Below are 21,686 nucleotides of genomic sequence, written 5' to 3'. Positions count from 1 at the left end.
AATGCTAGGAGCGTGGGTAACAAACAGAGGAATTGGAATTGTTCATTTATTAGCATAAATTCAGTCTAGCTGGTATTACTGAAACCTGGTGGGATGATTCACATGATTTGAATGTTAAGATCAATGGTTATAACCTATTTAGGAAGGATCCAGTGCGCAAAAGAGAAGAGGGAGTGGCACTCTTTGTCAAAAATGACATTACCTGTTTCCTAATCACTGATTACTTGGAAGAAAATTATCTTGAATGCTTATAGATCAATTTTCTAACAGATAAAGCACAAGATGGGGCACTAATTGGTGTCTGCAATAGACCACCAAATCACATTAGGGAACAGGATGACTGTCTCCTTACACACCTATCTATAAGTATGGGGGGAAAAAACCTGTGTGATCATGGGGGACTTCAGTTTCAGTGACATATGGTACATCCTTGGAATTTCTAAACATTATAGATGACAATTTCCTGACTCAAAAAGTGTTGCAGAGAACACGGGGGGATTCTATGTTAGACCTTGTCCTAATAGATAAAGAGGAACTGATCACAGACCTAAAAATTAATGGGAGCTTAGGCACAAGTGATGATGACTTGATCACACTTATAATGTGCAAGCAGAATGAAGTCCAGACCAGTAATATATAAACTTGTTGCTTTAATAGGGCCAATTTCACAAAGCTGAAAACAATTATGAGCCAAATCAGCTGGGAGGAAGAATTTAATCAGAAAAATGTGAATGATAATTGGGAATAATTTAAGGATACCTTAGTTTAGGAATCAGAGTAGCAGCCGTGTTAGTCTGTATTCGCAAAAAGAAAAGGAGTACCTTCTTTGGATGAAGCTGTAGCTCACGAAAGCTTATGCTCAAATAAATTGGTTAGTCTCTAAGGTGCCACAAGTCCTCCTTTTCTTTTTAGTTTAGGAAGAAGGCTGTATTGGTTAAAAAGCTGACCTAGTTTAGAGGGGAAAGGAAGGCAGCTATAAAAAATGAATATATAACCAATGGAAGAAAGGGGAAGTTTATAATAATGACTGACCTGAAAGTAAACATAAAATCTTCACTGATAAAGTTTGCAGATGACCCAAAAAGTGGGGGAGTGGTAAATAATGAAGAGGACATTCAGAGTGATCTGGATTGCTTAGTAAACTGGGTGCAAGCAAACAATATATGTTTTAATACCACTAATTGTAAATGTAAACATCTAGGAACAACGAACATAGGCCATACTTATAGGATGGGGCACTCTGAAAAAGATTTGGGGTCATGGTGGATAATCAGCTGCACACGAGCTCCTAATGTGATGCTGTGGCCAAAAGAGCTAATGTGATCCTGGGATGCATGACCAGAGGAATCTCAAATAGGAGTCAGAGGGGTATCCAGTGTTAGTCTGTTTCAGCAAAAACGAGGAATCCTTGTGGCACCTTAGAGACTAACAAATTTATTTGGGCATAAGCTTTCGTGGACTAAAACCCACTTCATCAGATGCATGGATGGGTCACTACAAAAAGTAATTTTCCCTCTGCTGATACTTACACCTTCTTGTCTACTGTTGTAAATGGGTGACATCCACCTTGATTGCATTGGCCTCGTTAGCACTACAAAAGTAATTTCCCCTCCCTTGGTATTCACCCCTTCTTGTCAACTGTTGAGAACAGGCCACTTCCACCTTAATTGAATTGGCTCGTTAGCACTGACCTCCCCACACTTGGTAAGGCAACTCCCATCTTTTCATGTGCTATAATATATATTCTGCTTACTATATTTTTCACTCCATGCATCTGATGAAGTGGGTTTTCGCCCACGAAAGCTTATGCCCAAATAAATTTGTTAGCCTCTAAGGCTCCACAAGAACTCCTCAAATAGGAGTATAGAGGTTATTTTACCTCTGTATTCGGCATTGGTGCGACCGCTGATGGAATACTGTGTCCAGTTCTGCCCATAATTCAAGAGGGAGGTTGACAAATTGGAGTGGGTTCAGAGAAGAGTCACAAGAATGATTAAAGGATTAGAAAACCTGCCTTATAGTGATAGACTCAAGAAGCTCAATCTATTTAGTTTAACAAAGAGAAGGTTAAGGGGTGACTTGATTACAACCTATAAGCATCTGAATAGGGAACAAATATTTAATAATGGACTTTTCAATCTAGCAGAGAAAGTTAGAACATGATCCAATAGCTGGAAGGTGAAGCTAGTCAAATTCAGACTGGAAATGAGGTGTAAATTTTTGACAGTGAGGGAGAGTAACCATTGAAGCAATTTACCAAAGGTCATGGTGGATTCTCCATCAATGACAATATTTTAAATTGAGAATGGATATTTTTCTGAAAAGTCTGCTCTAGGAATTATTTGGGGGAAGTTCTAAGGTCTGTGTTACACAGGAGGTCAGACTAGATGATCGCAGACTAGATGATCAGACTAGATGATCGTGGTCCCTTCTGTGACCAGGTCTATGGCATAGGCCACTAAGATTTATTTTGGGGGGTTATGTGGTGTTTGTACTAGCTGTTGGCACAAGATTGTATTTCAGCCGGCACAGGTAGGGTGACCAGATATCCTGATTTTACGGGGACAGTCCCAATATTTGGGGCTTTGTTTTATATTGGTGCCTATTCCCCCCTCCCCCCCGCCCTGATTTTTCACACTTGCTACCTGGTCACTCTAGCACAGGGCACACTGTACCCAGCCTTCTGCTTCCCAAAAAAGACACATGCCATCCTTCATCATCAGGTGATGGACAGAACCTGTACTTGGATTCATGCAGGATATGGAAAGGTAGAACACCCTGAACACAGTCCTGGCTGCAGGGGCGTAGCTATAATGATACAAGTGGTGAGGTTATACCAGGACCCACGAGGTTATGGGGGCCAACCAGCAGAGAATGCCCTACTGTAGGCACCATTTTAGTTACACCACAGTTTGCCGAGAGGCAGACTACATAGCCACCATCTCCAGGGGCTCTGAGGAGTCGGGAGTGGCCACCAGCCCGGCTGCCAGGGAAGCACCCCTGCCCTTTCCCAGCCGCTCCTGTTGCAGGTAAGATCCTGGCTATGGCTCCGGTGCTGAGCGACTTGGTGTGATTCCCGGCACCACTGCACTGCTGGGCCTTAGGCCACAAATGCAGCCACCCACTTGGCTCTAGGTTTGTGCCCGGCCTACACCTGCCACTCGGGGCCCTGCCCTGGCTGCATGCGACTTGCACCGCGGCCGATGCTTCAACAGCCAGGAAGTCACCCAGAAAGGTGTGTGGGAGGGGTAGGGAGTTGCCGGGGACCAGGCAGGGGGTAGAGAGGGTGGGGGCTGGTGATGCAGAGTGTAGGGGACCAGGTGGGGGTGCAGGCTGGGGTGGGCGAGTGATGCAGTGTGTGCGGGGTCAGGCTGGAGTGCAGGCTGGGCTGGGCTGGGGTGCGGGGAGCCAGACTGGGGTGAGGGCTGGGCTGGGGTGCAGGGAGCCAGGCCGGTGTGTGGGCTGGGTTGGGCTGGGCTGGCCTGGGGTGTGGGGTTCAGGGAGCCAGACCGGGGTGTGGGCTGGGCTGCAGGGTACAGGGAGCCAGGCCAGGGTGTGGGCTGGGCTGGGGTGCGGGGTACAGGGAGCCAGGCTGGGGTGTGAGCTGGGCTGGGCTGGGGTGCGGAGTGCAGGGAGCCAGGCTGGGGTGTGGGCTGGGTTGGGCTGGGCTGGGATGCAGGGTACAGGGAGCCAGGCCAGGGTGTGGGCTGGGCTGGGGTGTGGGGTGCAGGGAGCCAGACTGAGGTGTGGGCTGGCCTGGGCTGGGGTGCAGGGAGCCAGGCCAGGGTGTGGGCTGGCCTGGGCTGGGAGTATGGAATGCATGGGAGGGTGGCCCAGGTCCTTTGGCCTTGAACTGAGCAGCTACAGGAGGAGGGTGAATGGGGTCATAGAATCATAGAATATCAGGGTTGGAAGGTGTCATAAATATAAAGGGAAGGGTAAACCCCTTTGAAATCCCTCCTGGCCAGGGGAAAGCTCCTCTCACCTGTAAAGGGTTAAGAAGCTAAAGGTAACCTCGCTGGCACCTGACCAAAATGACCAATGAGGAGACAAGATACTTTCAAAAGCTGGGAGGAGGGAGAGAAACAAAGGGTCTGTGTGTCTGTCTATATGCTGGTTTTCTGCCGGGGATAGACCAGGAATGGAGTCTTAGAACTTTTAGTAAGTAATCTAGCTAGGCATGTGTTAGATTATGATTTCTTTAAATGGCTGAGAAAAGAATTGTGCTGAATAGAATAACTATTTCTATCTGTGTATCTTTTTTGTAACTTAAGGTTTTGCCTAGAGGGGTTCTCTATGTTTTTGAATCTAATTACCCTGTAAGATATCTACCATCCTGATTTTACAGGGGGAATTTCTTTATTTCTATTTACTTCTATTTTTATTAAAAGTCTTCTTGTAAGAAACTGAATGCTTTTTCATTGTTCTCAGATCCAAGGGTTTGGGTCTGTGGTCACCTATGCAAATTGGTGAGGCTTTTTATCCAACATTTCCCAGGAAAGGGGGGGTGCAAGTGTTGGGAGGATTGTTCATTGTTCTTAAGATCCAAGGGTCTGGGTCTGTAGTCCCCTAGGCAAATTGGTGAGGCTTTTTACCAAACCTTGTCCAGGAAGTGGGGTGCAAGGTTTTGGGAAGTATTTTGGGGGGAAAGACGCGTCCAAATAGCTCTTCCCCAGTAACCAGTATTAGTTTGGTGGTGGTAGCGGCCAATCCAAGGACAACGGGTGGAATATTTTGTACCTTGGGGAAGTTTTGACCTAAGCTGGTAAAGATAAGCTTAGGAGGTTTTTCATGCAGGTCCCCACATCTGTACCCTAGAGTTCAGAGTGGGGGAGGAACCTTGACAGAAGGGACCTCAGAAGGTCATCTAGTCCAACCCCCTGCTCAAAGCAGGACCAATCCCCAACTAAATCATCCCAGCCAGGGCTTTGTCAAGCCTGACCTTAAAAACTTCTAAGGAAGGAGATTCCATCACCTCCCTACGTAACCCATTCCAGTGTTTCACCACCGTCCTAGTGAAAAAGGTTTTCCTAATATCCAACCTAAACCTCCCCCACCGCAACTTGAGACCATTACTCCTCGTTCTGTCATCTACTACCACTGAGAACAGTCTAGATCCATTCTCTTTAGAACCCCCTTTCAGGTACTTGAAAGCAGCTATCAAATCCCCCCTCATTCTTCTCTTCCGCAGACTAAACGATCCCAGTTCCCTCAGCCTCTCCTAATAAGTCATGTGTTCAGTCCCCTAATCATTTTTGTTGCCCTCCGCTGGACATTTTCCAGTATTTCCACATCCTTCTTGTAGTGTGGGGCCCAAAACTGGACACAGTATTCCAGATGAGACCTCACCAATGTGGAATAGAGGGGAACGATCACGTCCCTCAATCTGCTGGCGATGCCCCTACTTATACATCCCAAAATGCCATTGACCTTCTTGGCAACAACGGCACACTGTTGACTCATATCCAGCTTCTCATCCACTGTAACCCCTAGGTCCTTTTCTGCAGAACTGCTGCCTAGCCATTCAGTCCCTAGTCTGTAGCGGTGTATGGGATTCTTCCGTCCTAACTGCACTTGTCCTTGTTGAACCTCATCAGATTTCTTTTGGCCCAATCCTCTAATTTGTCTAGGGCCCTCTGTATCCTATCCCTACCCTCCAGCATATCTACCTCTCCTCCCAGCTTAGTGTCATCTGCAAACTTGCTGAGGGTGCAATCCACACCATCCTCCAGATCATTAATGAAGATATTGAACAAAACCAGCCCGAGGACCGACCCTTGGGGCACTCCACTTGATACCGGCTGCCAACTAGACATGGAGCCATTGATCACTAACTGTTGACCCCGACAATCTAGCCAACTTTCTATCCACTTTATAGTCCATTCATCCAGCCCATACGTCTTTAACTTGCTGGCAAGAATACTGTGGGAGGCCATGTCAAAAGCTTTGCTAAAGTCAGGGAACAACACTTCCACTGCTTTCCCCTCATCCACAGAGCCAGTTATCTAGTCATAGAAGGCAATTAGATTAGTCAGACATGACTTGCCCTTGGTGAATCCATGCTGACTGTTCCTGATCACTTTCCTCTCTTCGAAGTCCTTCAGAATTGATTCCTTGAGGACCTGCTCCATGATTTTTCCAGGAACTGAGGTGAGGCTGACTGGCCTGTAGTTCCCAGGATCCTCCTTCTTCCCTTTTTTAAAGATGGGCACTACATTAGCCTTTTTCCAGTCATCCGGGACTCCCCCGGTCGCCATGACTTTTCAAAGATAATGGCCAATGGCTCTGCATTCACATCCGCCAACTCCTTTAGCACTCTCGGATGCAGCACATCTGGCTCCATGGACTTGTGCTCGTCCAGCTTTTCTAAATGGTCCCGTACGACTTCTTTCTTCACAGAGGGTTGGTCACCTCCTTCCCATGCTGTGCTGCCCGGTGCAGCAGTCTGGGAGCTGACCTTGTTCGTGAAGACAGAGGCAAAAAAAGCATTGAGTACATTAGCTTTTTCCAAATCCTCTGTCACTAGGTTGCCTTCCTCATTCAGTAAGGGGCCCACACTTTCCTTGACTTTCTTCTTGTTGCTAACATACCTGAAGAAACCCTTCTTGTTACTCTTAACATCTCTTGCTAGCTGCAACTCCAAGTGTGATTTGGCCTTCCTGATTTCACTCCTGCATGCCCGAGCAATATTTTTATACTCTTCCCTGGTCATTTGTCCAATCTTCCACTTCTTGTAAGCTTCTTTTTTGTGTTTAAGATCAGCAAGGATTTCACTGTTAAGCCAAGCTGGTCGCCTGCCATATTTACTATTCTTTCTACACATCGGGATGGTTTGTCCCTGTAACCTCAATAAGGATTCTTTAAAATACAGCCAACTCTCCTGGACTCCTTTCCCCCTCGTGTTATTCTCCCAGGGGATCCTGCCCATCAGTTCCCTGAGGGAGTCAAAGTCTGCTTTTCTGAAGTCCAGGGTCCATTTTCTGCTGCTCTCCTTTCTTCCCTGTGTCAGGATCCTGAGCTCGACCATCTCATGGTCACTGCCCCCCAGCTTCCCACCCACTTTTGCTTCCCCTACTAATTCTTCCTGGTTTGTGAGCAGCAGGTCAAGAAGAGCTCTGCCCCTAGTTGGTTCCTCCAGCACTTGCACCCGGAAATTGTCCCCTACACTTTCCAAAAACTTCCTCGATTGTCTGTGCACCACTGTATTGCTCTCTCAGCAGATATCAGGGTGACTGACGTCTCCCATAAGAACCAGGGCCTGCGATCTAGTAACTTCCATGAGTTGCCAGAAGAAAGCCTCATCCACCTCATCCCCCTGGTCTGGTGGTCTATAGCAGACTCCCACCACGACATCACCCTTGTTGCTCACGCTTCTAAACTTAATCCAGAGACACTCAGGTTTTTCTGCAGTTTCATACCGGAGCTCTGAGCAGTCATACTGCTCTCTTACATACAATGCTACTCCCCCACCTTTTCTGCCCTGCCTGTCCTTCCTGAACAGTTTATATCCATCCATGACAGTACTCCAGTCATGTGAGTTATTCCAATCACATCATAATCCCTTGACTGTGCCAGGACTTCCAGTTCTCCCTGCTTGTTTCCCAGGCTTCTTGCATTTGTGTATAGGCACTTGAGATAACTTGCTGTTTGTCCTGCTTTCTTAGTATGAGGCAGGAGCCCTCCCCTTTTTCGCTCTCCTGCTTGTGCTTCCTTCCAGTATCCCACGTCCCCACTTACCTTAGGGCTTTGGTCTCCTTCCCCCGGTGAACCTAGTTTAAAGTCCTCCTCACTAGGTTAGCCAGCCTGCTTGCAAAGATGCTCTTCCCTCTCCTCGTTAGGTGGAGCCCATCTCTGCCTCGCACTTCTCCTTCTTGGAATACCATCCCATGGTCAAAGAATCCAAAGCCTTCTCTCCGACACCACCTGCATAGCCATTTGTTGACTTCCACGATTCGACGGTCTCTACCCAGGCCTTTTCCTTCCAGGGGAGGATGGATGAGAACACCACTTGTGCCTCAGACTCCTTTATCCTTCTTCCTAGAGCCATGTAGTCTGCAGTGATCTGCTCAAGGTCATTCTTGACAGTATCATTGGCGCCCACGTGGAGAAGCAGGAAGGGGTGGCGATCTGAGGGCTTGATGAGTCTTGGTAGTCTCTCCATCACATCGTGAATCCTAGCTCCTGGCAAGCAGCAGACTTCTCGGTTTTCCCGGTCGGGCCGGCAGATAGATGTCTCAGTTCCCCTGAGGAGAGAGTCCCCAACCCCACCACCCACCTCCTCTTCTTGGGAGCAGTGGTCGTGGAACCCCCATCCCTAGAACAGTGCATCTCATGCCTTCCAATTGGCGGAGTCTCCTTCTGTTCCCTTCCCTCAGATGTATCATCTAGTCCACTCTCCGCATTAGTACCTGTGGAGAGAACACGAAAATGGTTGCTTACCTGTATCTGCGTTGCTGGTACATGGATGCTCCCCTTTCTTCTTCTGGAGGTCACATGCTGCCAAATTTCTTCACCATCCTCCTGTCCCCACAGCGCAGCCTGCTCTGAATCTTCAGAACATTGTGTTCATAGAAGCATATCCTGACGTCTGTCCAGGAAATCTTCAGTTTCTCTTATGCAACGCAGGGTCAATACTTGTTTCTCCAGACCTTGAACCTTCTCTTCCAATATGGAGACCAGCTTGCACTTTGTACAAAGTCGCTTCTGTCCTGTGGAAGAAAGACAAACATGGCACATCCAGTGCAGGTCACAACAGCTGAACACTCCCCACCCATATTACCTTCCTTCTACGAGCTTCCTCAGGAGTTGTAGTAACTACTCAGAGAAGCCTGCAAGATGTAAGCCTCAATGGGCTCTCCCCAGGCAAACTCCCTCTGTTAGCCTCTCTGCTGTTCGCTGCTCAGCAGGCTCGCAGCTGACTGGCTTTTTATAACAGTCAGGCCCACTCAGGGCTCACCTGGAACAAAGCACTCCCAATTCACACTTTTCAAACAACCAATCAAGCACACTGTCAAACTGTCCCCACAACAGACACTCAGATACTCACCAACACAGCCTCCCTAATGCAGCCCTTAGTGTACCTCCTCTCAGACAGATCCCAGGCAAACTCCCTCTGTTAGCCGCTCTGCTGTTCGCGCTCAGCTGGTTCGCAGCTGACTGGCTTTTTATAACAGTCCCTGGCCCTAGGGGCAGAGAAAGCCGGGGGAGGGTGCTAAGCACTGGGCCTCATTTGGTACTTCTCTGTCGTGAATCAATGTGGCATATGCAGTTGCAGTATTATTATTAATCCTGAGGCACTTCCATGGCACCTTTCCAACATTAACTAACATTAACAGCGTTGTCCTGGCAAAGGGATCCTTAGGCTCTTCCTTAAACTAAGACTTTAGACCTTGGTTTCTGGATTCCACGCTTTGTATTGTTTTTAGAGATACTCAGAGACCCCCGTGGGAACATGCTGTGCAGCCCAAGGGTTAAATGTCCAGGGCCTTACTTACAGCTGGGCAAAAGCATTAGGCAGAAACCAGAGTAAGGGAGGTGGATAGTTGAACTGCTCCAGGGGCATTGTGTCTCCAAGGCACTATTGTTCTCCAGGACCAAGAGGCTGTGTGGTCCAGTGATTAGGCACTGCACTTGGAGCCAGGAGACCTAGATTCTACTCTTAGGTTTGCTGCTGATCTGATGAGTGACCTTGGCAAGCCACTTCCCATCTCTCTGCCTCTGTTTCCCTTTCCCCCCTTTGCCTGCCTTATCTATGTAGATTGTGAGCTGTTTGCAGCAGGGACTGTCCCTCACTAAGGGTCTGCACAGCACCTCTCTGTCAGCTGGGGCCTCTCCTACAATTAATAATCTTCTCCCACTGGAGGGGTGTCCTTTTTAGAGTGTAGCATGCTCCCTCTTGGGCACTCAGGCAGCTCTGCTGGCTGCCATGTAATGGGGAAGAGCCAGTGGGTGGGCGGGGATAACAGTCACATAGGCCCTACTCTCCCTCCCCTCAACTCCCAGAGCTGCGATCAGGGAGGTTTTGCGCCATCTCACCGGGAAGGAGGGGTACACCATGTAAGATGAAGGCCCCATCTAGCCCTTAGCTTTTACTGAGTCCTTACTCCTAAGGAGAGTTTTGTCTGAGAAGAAAGGTGTTAAAAACCTGAGAAGTAGGCCCTGGATTGTAACTAGAACCAAACGCAAGTATCCTGATTGTTCCTGCTTTTAAAAATTGTATTTTAACTGGTCTTTTTAATCAAAATGCGGCTCTGCAAAGGTGTCAGGACAGAGTACACAGCAGTACAAATATCACTAATCAGCCTAGGTCTCTCTGTGGTACTTATAAGTCCCCCTATGCCATGGCACCTGAGCACCTCACAGTCTTTAACATAGTTACTCTCACAACACCCCTGTGAGGCAGGGAAGTGCTATTTTAAAGATATCCATCACGCTACATTTATACCATGCTCATCACCACTGGCTCTGTGGGGAGGTGAGTGACACTCCTGTTATTTGCTGTGTCTGTTTCTATTTCCTCTCTTTTTTCCCCAAGGCGGGATGATGGGTTATTTGGTTTTGTAATTATGAAGGCTGGTATTGTTAAAGAATCCTGGTATTGTTAAAGGAGTCAGGTGCCCACCTGCTACTGAAATTAGGCCCTCTTTTATAAATCCCACCCAAAAACTGGAATAGACAGAAACAGTAGGGGTGAAATCCTGGTACCATTGACATCAATGGCAAAACTTCCATTGACTTAAGTAGGGCCAGGAGTTCATCCAAAGGGTTAAGAAAAAAAGAGAATCCAGAGCTAGTATCCAAGCTAATGTGTCATGTTAAATCCATGTTCCTGAATGGAATTCTAGCAGTGTTAGACACAAAATGGTGGTCAATGCAAGATATGAGCAGCTTGATATTTCACACCCCATTTATTTGTATGTCTGATTTAAAAAAATTGATTGCAGTATTGTTGTAGCCGTGTTGGTCCCAGGAGACGAGAGACACAAGATAGGTGAGGAAGTATATTTTATTGGACCAACTTTTGTTGGTGGGTGAGACAAGCTTTTGGGCTTCACAGAGCTCTTCCTCAGGTCTGGAGATGGTAACCAGAGAGTCCAAGCTAAATACAAGATGGGACAGAATAAGCATAAGGGGTTCACACATTTTGGGAGGCCACTTAAAAGGAAGTGAGCAATTAACACTTCTGCAATCCTTGGACAATGGAGGGTTAGAAGGTTGTAGGATGTGTCACAAATTGTTGTAATGTGTCATAAAACCAGTTTCTCTGTTAAGTTCCTGGTTTTTAGTGACCAGCAGAGTTATGAATTTACATTCCCAGGCTTGTCTTTTGGATGTGTTGTGCGTGTTTCCTTTGAAGGCAAGCACTGAGAGGTCAGACAAGGAGCGATCGCTGGCTTTGTGACAAGTGTTTGCCCACAAGTGAGAGGACGTTTTTGTCTTTTATCATTTTTCTATGTCGTGAGAGTGTCGTGATCGTGAGAGTGTCATGATCATGAGAGTGTCGTGATTGTCTGGTTTCACCCACATATTTGTTATTGGGGCACTTGATGCATTTGATGAGGTACACCATATGTTGTGATAGGCATGCGTAGGACCAATGGATCATGGATGGTGGGTGGAGCCCCCCTTTGGGGAGACTATCCCCCGGCTCTGCTCCTTCTGCCTGCACGCACACACCCTGTGGCCAGAGCCCCGAGATGCCCTACCCAGAGGAGCTCTGAGCTCCCCGCCCCCGGCTGGAGGAGGCCTGAGCACCCCCCTGCCCCGGCTGGAGGAGCCCCAGGCTGGCCGGAGGCCTGAGTGACCACTCCAAGCCCCTCCATTTGCCTGGAGGTGCCCTGAGTTTTCTGCCCCCCTCCCCTGACCTTCCCAGAGGAGCCACGGGCCAGCCGCTGCCACTCTGCGCCTCCCCTCCGCAGACCCCAAACTGCCCTGGGGAAAAGAAGACGCTTTTGATATGTCCCATGCAGGTTCTGGGGCGGCTGAGGAGCTGGTGTTTGCTGCTTGGCTTCCTGGGTTCATCAGTTGTCTTTCTGAATTCCAGAGATATTAATGATGAACCCGGGAAGCTGAATAGCACATACCACATCCTCAGCCCTCCCAGAACCTGCATGGGGCATAATAAAGCAAAAACTTCCCCCACCAAACCCTGCGGGGGTCCAGAGGCAGCAGCAGCACCACAGGAAGCTGAGTCTCCCCTGGCCTATTATACCTGCCATGCATGCAATGGATCTTGAAAGGTGTGTTGTGGAGGGTGCTGATCCTGGTAGCAGTGGCAGAATGTCAGCAGGTTTTGCATCTGTTGTTCTGGCAAGGTCTGGTGCCACTCTGAGTTAAAAACATAGGAACGGTCATACTGGGTCAGACCAAAGGTCCATCTAGCCCAGTATCCTGTCTGCTGACAGTGGCTAATGCCAGGTGCCCCAGAGGGAATGAACGGAACAGGTAATCATCAAGTGATCCATCCCCTGTTGCCCGTTCCCAGCTTCTGGCAAACAGAGGCTAAGGACACCATCCCTGCCCATTCTGGCTAATAGCCATTGATGGACCGATCCTCCATGAACTTATCTAGTTCTTTTTTGAACCTTGTTATAGTCTTGGCCTTCACAACATCCTCTGGCAAACAGTTCCACAGGTTGACTGTGTGTTGTGTGAAGAAATACTTCCTTTTGTTTGTTTTAAACCTGCTGCCTATTAACTGCATTGGGTGACCCCTAGTTCTTGTGTTCCTTGAAGGAGTAAATAACACTTCCTTATTTACTTTTTCCACACCAGTCATGATTTTATATACCTCTATCATATCCTCCCTTAGTCGCCTATTTTCCAAGCTGAAAAGTTCCAGTCTTATTAACCTATCTTCCTATGGAAGCTGTCAAATTTCCTTCCCCACTCTGAACTCTAGGGTACAGATGTGGGGACCTGCATGAAAAACCCCCTAAGCTTATTTTTACTAGCTTAGGTTAAAACTTCCCCAAGGTACGAACTATTTTACCTTTTGTCCCTGGATCTTATTGTTTCCACCACCAAGCGTCTAACAAAAATAACAGGGAAAGAGCCCACTTGGAAACATCTTTCCCGCAAAATCCCCCCAAGCCCTACACCCCTTTTCCTGGGGAAGGCTTGATAAAAATCCTTGCCAATTTGCATAGGTGAACACAGATCCAAACGCTTGGATCTTAAGAACAATGAAAAAGCAATCAGGTTCTTAAAAGAAGAATTTTAATTAAAGAAAAAGTAAAAGAATCACCTCTGTAAAATCAGGATGATAAATACCTTACAGGGTAATCAGATTCAAAACATAGAGAATCCCTCTAGGCAAAACCTTAAGTTACAAAAAGACACAAAACCAGGAATATACATTCCATTCAGCACAACTTGTTTTATCAGCCATTTAAACAAAACAGAATCTAACACCTATCTAACTAGATTGCTTATTAACTCTTTACAGGAGTTCTGACCTGCATTCCTGCTCTGGTCCCGGCAAAAGCAACACACAGACAGAGAGAACCCTTTGTTCCCCCCGCCCCCCAACTTTGAAAGTATCTTTTCTCCTCGTTGGTCATTTTGGTCAGGTGCCAGCGAGGTTATCTTAGCTTCTTAACCCTTTACAGGTGAAAGGGTTTTTCCTCTGGCCAGGAGGGATTTAAAGTTGTTTACCCTTCCCTTTATTTATGACAGAAGCAGTTCCATACCCATAATAATTTTTGTTGCCCTTTTCTGTACCTTTTCCAATTCATATATATATATATATTTTTGAGATGGAGCGACCAGATCTGTATGCAGTATTCAAGATGTGGGTGCAGATGATATTTTTCTGTCTTATTATCTGTCCCTTTCCTAATGATTCCCAACATTCTGTTCACTTTTTTTACTGCCACTGCACTTGAGTGGATGTTTTCAGAGAACTAACCACAATGACTCCAAAATCTCTTTCTTCAGTGGTAACAGCTAATTTAGACCCCATCATTTTATATGTATAGTTGGGATTATGTTTTCCAATGTGCATTACTCTACATTTGTCAACACAGAATTGCATCTACCGTTTTGTTGCCCAATTACTTTTTTGTGAGGTCCCTTTATAACTGTTCACAGTCTGCTTTGGACTTAACTCCCTTGAGTAGTTTTGTATCATCTGCAAATTTTGCCTCCTCACTCTTTACCCCTTTCCCAGATGATTTATTAATATACTGAATAGGACTGGTCCCAGTACAGACCCCTGAGGGACTCCATTATTTACCTCTCTCCATCCTGAAAACTGACCATTTATTCCTACTTTTTGTTTCCTATCTTTTAACCAGTTACTGATCCATGGGAGGACCTTCCCTCTCATCCCATGACAGCATACTTTGCTTAAGAGCCTTTGGTGAAGGACCTTGTCAAAGGCTTTCTGAAAATCTAAGTACACTGTATCCACTGGGTCCCCCTTGTCCACATGCTTGTTGACCCCCTCAACAAATTCTGGTAGATTCGTGAGGCATGATTTCGCTTTACAAAAACCATGTTGACTTTTCCCCAACAAATCATGTTCATCTACGTGTCTGATAGTTCTGCTCTTTACTATAGTTTCAACCAATTTGCCCAGTACCGAAGTTGGGCTTACCAGCTTGTAATTGCCGGGCTTGCCTGTGAAGCCTTTTTTAAGAAACTGGTGTCACATTAGCTATCCTCCAGTCATCTGCTACAGAAGCTGATTTAAATGATAGGTTATAATACCACAGTTAATAGTTCTGCAATTCTACATTTGAGTTCCTTCAGAACTCTTGGGTGAATACCATCTGGATTTGGTGACTTATTACTGTTTAATTATCATTTTTTTCCAAAATCTCCTCTAATGACACCTCAGTCTGGGACAGTTCCTCAGATTTGTCACCTAAAAAGAATGGCTCAGGTTTGGGAATCTCCTTCACATCCTCAGCCGTGAAGACCAATACAAAGAATTTATTTAGTTTCTCCAGTTGATGTGTCCTGGTCCATGAGTTTGGTGAGGTTGGTTTTTTTTGAGGGGGGAGGGGTTTGAAGGCTAGCAGAGGGGGTTTGTGAAAGATTTATTTCAGAATGTGGTCCTCATTGAGTATGGGTTATAATTGTTTGATGATACCCCGTATGCAGTACCAGGTTTACCATGGTGCCACTCTACTTCCCGCCACCCCATGAGTAGGATGTGGAGGAGATGGGGCAGTGGGGAAGGGGCATGGGATGGGGAAGAGAAGGAGGCAGGGGAAGCGGGGGCAGGGGGGAAAGAGGCAGGGGGGTGGGATGGGGAGGAGATGGAGCAGTGGGGAAGAGAAGGGGATGGGGGAATCGGGGGCAGGGGGAAAGAGGCAGTGGGGAAGGAAGGGGGTGGGGTGGGGAATGGGCATGGGATGGGGAAGAGAAGGGGATAGGGGAAGTGGGGGCCCAGCATGCATATCCCCTTGGCAGCAGCTGGGGCTCCCCTGTTAAGCAGGCCCATCAAACCCTCACCCTGATAAGCCCCACCTCCCTTGCATCTGTACCACCCCGATGAGCCCCCCCAGACATCCTCCCCACTGAGCCCCAACCACCTACACCTAGATCCCCCCCCAATGAACCCCACCTCCCCTGCCCGCAGACCACCACCCGCTGATCTCCAACCACTTTCACTTGGTCCCCCCTGCAGATTCCCATTGCCCCTGCACTTGGAACCTCCCTGTGTATTCAGATTCCCCACTGAGCTGCCTGCACCCAGGCTGCCCCACACAGAACCCTCTTACCTCCATCTGGACCCCCACACACTAAGTCCCTCTGCACTTGGATCCTGCTGCCAGGCTGAGCCGCCCTGCCCACATCTAGTGGGCCTGGCATAAAAGGGGCAGGGTCCCAGGGTGTTTCTGCAGCAGGCATGGCCCTGTGTCAGGGTCAGGTTCAGGCTCACTGCCAAGTCCCTGTCCCGGGGGGGTGGGGGAGGCTGCAGGGTATTCTCCCACCTCCATGCAGCAAGTGGCCTGTGCTCCCCACTGCCATGGTGGAGCTTGTAAAAAAAAAATTGCAGAATATTAAAATATTATGCACAGAATCTGATGCAGAATTCCCTTAGGAAGATGGGGCGCTGTACAGCTGTGATGGTGGGACTGGGAAGCGGGAGCTGGACAGTAGGGGATCTGTGGGTGGGGGAGCTGGGCAGGGGCTATGGTGTGCAGGGTGCTGTGCAGTTGTGGTGCGAGGTCAGTGGAAGGGGTCTCTGGGCAGGGGGTGCTGGGCACAGCGGGTCTGGGGGCACTGGGATCTGTGGGGGAAGTCTGTGGGCGACGGGGTGCAGGGCATAGGGAACTGTGGGGGAAGACTCTGGGTGAGGGGGTGCTGGGCATAAGGGCAGGGGGGCAGTGTGGAAGGGGCACGCTGGCAGCGCAGGACTGGGCGGGCCAGTGTGCATCTAGCAGTTGTGGGTTTGTAAACAGTGCCCTTGTGCTGGGCTGAGTGGGGCCACTCCCGCTGTGCTGCGCCTCATTGTCCCCAACTGGCCCCTCGCTCTGCAGACTGCTTCCCATCAGATGCCTGATTTCCCCAATGGAGGCTGTAGTGGGGTGGCTGCCCGACTCCCGGAGAACAGCAGTTGAAAGCAGCCAAGCTAGGCTGATCGGGGAAGCAGCCACAGCTGTGGCCAGCTCAATCAGGGACCAGCTGGCTCTTATAAAAGGGCTGTGAGCCAGCCCTGGAGGGAGAAGGGCTAGCTGCTTAAGAGGAAGGTACCTGAAGCAGAGCAGTGCTGGGGAATAAGGCACGGAAGCTGGGGAGACTCCAGCCTGGTAAAACCCCAGGCTGCAGGCCTTGTTGAAGGCCTACAAAAGGTACTGGGGCTGCAGAGGGGCAGCCTGAGGATAGGCAAAGGCAGCAGGTCCTAACCCCTTGCCAATGATGAGTGGCCATTATAGACTGCAGTCTGCCCCAGTGAAAAGGGGCTAGACGATGACTGGCAGTAGCCACTGAGGCAAGGTGGGTTTAGAGGGTTGGTGGCTCCCCTGGGAGGGGAGACCCAGAGTGAGGGGGTACTGCTGGGGCAGAACCTCGAGGTAAAGGGCACCGGGGTCTGAGAAGGACACGGGGGCCTGAGGCAGGTGAGCCACTGGCCAGCAGAGGGCGCTCCAGGGCTGAAAAATAGCTAATTCCCAAGATGACCAGCAGGAGGCGCTGCACCGGTGAGTCTTCGCTTCGCTGCATGGACCCACAAATATGTTTGGTGCTGGGCCCACAAAAAGCTAATCCGGCCCTGCATGTCTGGCTTCCAGCATGACGTATTGCATGACAAGCAGGGGTGTGCAGTCGGTGGAGGTTTTCTTGGAATATTTGAGTGGCCCGTTCCATGCTGCCCACCACTTTTCTGGACGAGTGTGCTTGTTTAGCAAGGCAGTTTTTAAGTGTTAAGGTGTGTATCCTGGACTGTCTCTTTGAAGCATGTTCTGTGGTGTCTGCGTGCATAGCTGTAGATAACAAATTCTTGGTATGTCTAGGAGGTTACTAGATCTATGGAGGCAGGTGTGGCAATTTCTGGGTTTCTTGTATTTAGTTGTCTGTAGTGTTCCATTGTTGAAACTCTTCATGGTGTCCAAGAAGTTGATGCAAATGTGGGAGTATTGTACAGAGTTTGATGGATCGGTGGTGGTTATTGAAGTCGTGGTGGAAAGCTAAGGGGGAGTTTAGGTCATTGGTCCAGAGGATGAAAATATCATTGATGTGTATCTCAGGTATATCATTGGTTTCCTGATGCATTTTTCCAGAAATTCTTCTTCGAGGTGGCCCATGAAGGGGCTGGCATATCGGGGAGCCATCCTAGTACACACGGCTGTTCCCATCATTTGAACAAAGTGTTTGTTGTTAAAAGTAAAGTTGTTACAGGTGAAGATGAAATGGATGAGTTTGGTGAAGCATTTGGTGTGGATTTCTGAGTTGTCTTATAGATATTTGAATCCGGCAGCGATGAAAAATGATCAAACAACTAAGTGACTGAATAGAGAGTCTCCCTTTTCCTCTAATTAATAAACTCTGCTCTAATAAATAACTTCTCTTCATGTAATACATCTCAGTGAAGGAATTTATACTCACTGGGATTTGGTCTCAGATGTCTGATGGGGGGGATATGCCACATAGATGGAAGGAAAAAAACAACAAAAAGATCAAAAAAATCTAGATTGCAGCTCTCTGTCAGACATAATTTAAAATGATCCCAAACATCTACATTTCACTCCCTGTAGACAAAACAGTGTCACATATATCATTTTGGAAGCACTTCATATAACTGAGAGCAACTTTACAATGAACACATTTCCTTGAATAAAGGCCAAATCTCCCTCCCCTTACTCATGCAAACAGTCTCATTGAAGCTAGTAGGATCTGGCCCTCAATTGGGCCCAATCCTGCAAGGCAGGAAGCACTTCTTTTGCAGTCAGCACCTGGCAGGAGGTGCTCATCTCAGGAGCAACAGAAGGTCCCTAAAAGTGTGGGGGCTACCGGTGCCTGAATCGTGGCCCCACCCCTTGTGCCGTCCCTTTCCCCCAAGGCCCCACCCTCATACCGCCCCTGAAGCCCCGCTCCTGCGCTGCCTCTTCCCCACCCCTCGCTTGCTCTTCTCCAGCGCCTCCTCCTGGTTGCTTGCCTTTATGACCTGTAAAAAGTGGGAGGGCATACCCCCCTGTTCTGGTGCCCCGGCTCCGCTCCTTGCAGGATCAGACCACTGTGTTTAAGGAAGAAATGATAACCTGTGTGGATTCCTTATATTGCACACAGTTGAGTCAAAGTCAGGTTCAATCCCCTTTGTCCTATGAGAATCTCATTAAATGGAACTTTCCCTTGTCTGTTTCCTACAGCATTGTGGATATTAGGTATAATATTTGTATGTATGGCTATGCAGCTAGCTTCATATTGGTCTGACAAGGAGCCCTACAGAAATCCATGGAGCTTCTTGCATAAGTACTACCCAGCAGGAATAAGGGTTGCACAACTGGGCCCTACGTGAACAGCGTGACTCTTACTTGATTCATTCAAAACCAGCACTGTCCTAGTGACTGGCACACCGCATTGGCTTTTTACGTAATTATCAACCTTGGGCCTAAAGAGAGCTGTCAAAAACAGTAGATTTGCAGTGGTTAGAATTCCCAGTGCATTGGGTCTAAGGTCCTTCCCTTGGAAGAAGTACCGTGAAGAGCAATTTCCTTCTCCAGGGGTATATGCTGAAATTTAAGAAATTCTGTAAGGTGCCTGACATCCCTTGCCCTGGAAATCACTGCACATGCAGAGCATCTTGCCTGGTCATACTTTAATAGATGCAGGCTTGGATTTTAACTAAAGCTGTCTAATGGAGATTAAACAACTCCATAAGCAGCTGCTACATGGTGATAATAAGTGGAGACTGGATAAAGTTATCAATTTAGATTGAGCTGGGGAAGTTCGGCTAATGCACTTGAACAACAAAGGTGTACAGATGGCAACTGAAATACTTAAAGAACTTCTTAAGAAAAATCCAGCTGAGTCTTACAAACAAATATCCTTTCTACAGCTGGCAACTCAGGCGTCAGCGAGGGAGACCCTTGTCTGAACTGCTTTTATGAAAATCCTTGCCATCAGGGAGCTGCCTGAAAGGTGAGAGGTGAAATTGTCAGTGCCATTGGGAGGGTTTCATAGCTGACTTACTGCAGGGAGTGACAGGGTAAAGCTTGCACTTGCAGACTGTCCTTCCCCAGGGCAGTGTCACCACTTGTAAAAGTAAAATGCAGTTATCTTCCCTTCACTGGTGAAAAACATCTTTATACAATACCTTACCAGCAACTGGTATGGATCTTCTGCACTGCAGTATTATTGCATCTGTTCAGGGAGGTCTCTGTGGGCCAAACTGTAGTGTCAATTACACTGGTACTTACAATTTAGTTAATACAGGTACCCTGGATTTACATCAGGAATATAGCCCTTGCTTGCTTGATGGCTTTGAAATAATGCATATGCCTTCCAGTTATTTAAAATGCACAACAAGATGAACATCAATGTCATGAGCAAGAATAAATGATGTGTTATCCTGCTAGGGTCTATAGCTTGGCTTGTAATTTATTGAAGACAGAGACCTTAGAATTGTGCTATATTGTAACTGTGCATGGCTTTAGACTCTCTTGTTGGGTCAGGGACTTATTTGTTTGCCATCTGTCGACTTTTATGATGCTCTATAAATAATTGTTGGGTTAGAGTGACCCTGTGGTTAAAATGACTGTGAGCATGCTTCAATGTCAAAGAAGCTGTTCTTTTGATAGTCAGTCATTAACTGACAACAGAGTATTTATTTTTATTCTGATGAATCCAACATGATGTATTTATTGGTATCCCTTCTTATTCCCCCCCTCCCGCCCCAGGTTTCACCTCCAGTTGCCTTGAACATTCAGATTTCTCAGAATTAGATGTGCATACACTTGGGTGCCCATATGTACAACCGTAGCATTTGTGTGTGAATATTCACACTGTGCGTGTATGTCAGGTACTTGTGCATGCTCAAGGCCAACAAGGGACCCAGCTGGTTAGTTATGTGTGCAAATACATGAGTTACACAGGCATATTGAGGATTTGCATGTATAAAACACTGGAGTGTGTGTTGTGTTCCGCTCTAGGGAGGTGCTTAAGAGGATCAGAGCCTACTTCTGCTACAACTGGTGGAGGTACTCCATTAGTTCAAGCAGAAGAGGCCAATGTGATGGCTGCCATTTTGGCTGACACACAAGGGATTGAAATGGGGCCTTCCAGAGCTAAAATCATGGGCTGCTACAGCTTGACTGTTTAGCTGGGACTGTAACAGATTCTTATCCTCTGAGGACTGAGCGCAGAGGATGTTACAGTACCTGTAACACACCAGGGGGCTATACCAGCGCACAGGAGCTTCTGCTTAAGTCCTACTTGTAACCCATCAGGGCGTCATTATATATGGATAAACAGTCTACATTTAGTTGTGCATTCCTACCTTTGGAAATGTGCCCCCGGTTCTCTAAAACCCTTTTCTCATTTGGTCTCCTAGATCAACTTCTCCTACTCCACCCGCAACGGATTTTATTTTCTACTTGCTGCTTCTCACTGTGTCCTATGGCAGAGTGCAGTGTCATCCATACCGGCAGGAGACAGAACTCCGATGCCTCAGTGTTTCTCAAACCCTGAGGCTCTGACCGTTCCGTGGGTTGGCGTAGTGGTGCTGGCCCCAGGAAAGTAGAGAGACAAGGTGGGAGAGGTAATATCCTTTTGAAAAAGTTGTTCCAATAAAAGGTATTGTCTCTCCAATAAAACAATAGACAAAAAGCATGGGCCAGTATTTACAAATCTGGGATTGAAATCCTGACTCCATTTAATTATAGGGGTTTTGTCATTGATTTCACTGAGGCCAGAATTTCTCTCTGGGTGCCCTAGGTTATGCACCTAAATAGATATAGATGCAGATATTGATAAATGTATAACTCATTTGATTTTCAAAGGAATGAGCTTCCCCAACATCCATTAAGGAGGCCCAAACTTGACAACCTTTTGGACCGAATGCAAACGGCACTAATTCAACAGAGCTTTGGGGAAAGGCTGACGGTGAAGGGTTTGTTTTGCTCCTTTGACTTACTGTCTAGCAGAATTAAATTATTATTAATACATGATTATTTGTGATGCAGCATGGCTGTCATTTGCCACTGTAAATTCAACTTATGGTTAGAACACGTAGAACT

The sequence above is a fragment of the Lepidochelys kempii genome, chromosome 5 (genome assembly GCF_965140265.1).
Source record: "Lepidochelys kempii isolate rLepKem1 chromosome 5, rLepKem1.hap2, whole genome shotgun sequence".
In the NCBI taxonomy this organism is placed as follows: Eukaryota; Metazoa; Chordata; order Testudines; family Cheloniidae; genus Lepidochelys; species Lepidochelys kempii.
The sequence above is the reverse complement of the archived record's forward strand: the minus strand, read 5'-3'. Positions refer to the sequence as shown.